We start from the raw sequence: 2,933 nt of genomic DNA, 5'->3' as shown, positions 1-2,933 counted from the left end.
ATTATCTCAGAGATCCCTTTCTTGCTGAAATGGTAGCTCCTGATTCAATGGCCCTATCTCCCACATGTCTATGAGCCTTTCCTCCCAAGCTCTTTAAAATAAACAGGAAAATCTAGGTCATTCCCTGCATCAAGCTCAAAGGCAGTTTCTCATGGATGGCCTTACTTCAATTGCTAGTAATAAGGGGAAGGCTTCAGCCTGTGAGACCCGCTCCCATCACAGAGGGACATCCAAAATACCCATTCCTCATCTCTCATGTAGCAGTGACCTTACTCATATCCCAGCTTTCCTGGTGAAAGTCACATGGTAAAAACCACTTGGTCCCAAATGTAAGCAATGTGTTGGTGTCTACACATTCTGGAGTAGGTTTGTGCCTGAACAGGAGGTTTTGAGGACAGCAAAGGCTACTGAATTGGCCTCAAAACCAGGGAGGAGGACCTCAGAGGCCTCCAGCTGCTGTCATATCCCTGATGAAGGGGCTCAGAAGAATGCATAGCCTCCCTTCCCCATCAGCCATCTTGGCTCCCAGCTCCAGAACAAGTGGTTCAGGGCCAGTGGTTAGATGCAGCCCTAGCTTAAGCCTGGACATCCCCAGGCATCACAGCTACCTCACCCTGAGATCCCAGTGAAAGATCTTATTCCTGAGGCATTGAGTGCTAATAAATCATAAATGCCAGAGTGGGCACAGAACAATGATACTGAGAGGCCAGAGAATTTTTACAAAAGCAGAGTGCTGAGCCTCAAGTGCATTTGTCCCAGAATCACTGGGTGGAAAGGTCCTCAGGTCACCTTGTGTCCCTCATAGCCTCACTGATAGTAGAAAGGAAGAACAAAAGATGCATACAGAAAACTCCAGAGGGGCTGGATGTAGTGGCTCATGCTGTAGGCGGCGGATTACTTGAGGTTAGGAGTTCGAGACTATCCTGGCCAACATGGTGAAACCTGTCTCTACTAAAAATACAAAAATTAGCCAGGTGTCATGGGGCATGCCTGCAGTTTCAGCTACCTGGGAGGCTGAGGCAGGAGACTTGCTTGAACCTGGGAGGTGGAGGTTGCAGCGAGCCAAGATTGCACCACTGCACTCCAGCCTGGGCAACAGAGCAAGACTCCGACTCAAAAAAAATGAACAAGCAAACAAACAAAACACTCCAGGGAGCTCCAAGACCAGCCTCACCTCCTAAGAAAGAAAACCTGGTCCGGGAAATGGGCCTGGGGACTCAGGTGCTTCTCAGAGCAGAGCTCACTGTGTAACCTTTAGCACAGTTCTTAAACCTTTTGGGCCTCAGTTTTCTCATCTGCCAGTTGGAACTGGGTGCAGAGGAGCAAGTGTTTGGGATGTCCTTCTGCGATAAGAATGGGTCTCACAGGCAGAAACCTCACCCCATTACTAACTTGGGAGAAGAATACTCAGTTCAGTTCAATGACCATTTGCTATTTCATTCATTCATTCATATGTAACTATTTGAGCACTCACTATGTGCCAGGCCCAGTGTTTGGTGTTGAAGATGCGGTGATAAACAACACAGGCAGGTCCTCTCCTCAGAGGACTTGCTCTCTAGTGCCTGGGGGAGACTTCAGAGGGCTCTGAGCCAGCTGAGACTGCTTCTGAGGAAGGCAGGCTCTCTCTTGGCCAGAGCCTTGGGGAAAGAGGAAAGGAGGAAGATGAAAAGGATGCTAATGATGATATGGAAGGTGGATTGACTGACTGACTGAATTAATTAATTAATGAAAAGTTTTGGCTTGTTCATGTGATGTAAGAGAGGGAGTGGTTAATGTGTTGATATCACTAATGCAGGCTAAAACACTCAGATTTTAGAACTGATAAAATATGCTGGCAATATTAATTTAAAAGTCTTAAAATGTGCATGCCCTCTAACCAAGAAATTCATCAAGGATGCAAATATAGGTATATAAAGGTGTTCAGGCAGGGCTTGGTGGCTCACACCTGTAATCCTTAATACTTTGGAAGGCTGAGGCCAGGAGGATTGCCTGAGTTCAGGATTTCGAGACCAGTGTGGGCAACATGGCAAAACCCCATAATTACTAAAAATACAAAAAAATTAGCTGGGTGTAGTGGCATGCACCTGTGGTCTCAGCTACTTGGGAGGCTGAGGCATGAGAATCACTTGAACCCAGGAGGCAGAGGTTGCAGTGAGCCGAGTTCATGCCACTGCATTCCAGCCTTGGGTGACAGAGATTCTGTCCACAAAATAATAAAAGTTTCTCGTGGCATTGTTTATGAAAGCCCTCAAATGGAAAACATCCAGATACCCATCTACTGGGGATCAGCTGATTTACATACACAGTGGAGACATCTGGACTGATGCTTTAGAAAAGTAGCAACATGGCTGGACACAATGGCTCACGCATGTAATCCCAGCACTTTGGAAGGCCAAGGCAGGCAGATCTCCTGAAGTCAGGAATTCAAAACCAGCCTGGCTAACATGGTGAAATCCTGTCTCTACTAAAAATACAGAAAAATTAGCCAGGCATGGTGGCAGGCGCCTGTAATCCCAGCTACTTGGGAGGCCTGGGCAGGAGAATCATTTGAACCCAGGAGGCAGAGGTTTCAGTGAGCCAAGATCACACCACTACACTCCAGCTTGAGTGACAGAGTTTTGAGATTCCACCTCAAAAATCAAAACAAAACAAAAAGAAATGTGATAACATGGTAAAATATTCATGATATATAAATGGAGAAAACATGTACGGTACAACTTCCCATGGGCATACATACATGAAAAATGTCTGGCCGGGCGCGGTGGCACACGCCTGTAATCCCAGCACTTTGGGAGGCCGAGGCGGGTGGATCACCAGGTCAAGAGATCGAGACCATCCTGGTCAACATGGTGAAACCCCGTCTCTACTAAAAAAAATACAAAAACATTAGCTGGGCATGGTGGCGCGTGCCTGTAATCCCAGCTACTCAGGAG

Source organism: Cebus imitator, unplaced genomic scaffold, assembly GCF_001604975.1.
Source record: "Cebus imitator isolate Cc_AM_T3 unplaced genomic scaffold, Cebus_imitator-1.0 Scaffold193, whole genome shotgun sequence".
In the NCBI taxonomy this organism is placed as follows: Eukaryota; Metazoa; Chordata; class Mammalia; order Primates; family Cebidae; genus Cebus; species Cebus imitator.
Note: the sequence above shows the minus strand (reverse complement) of the source record.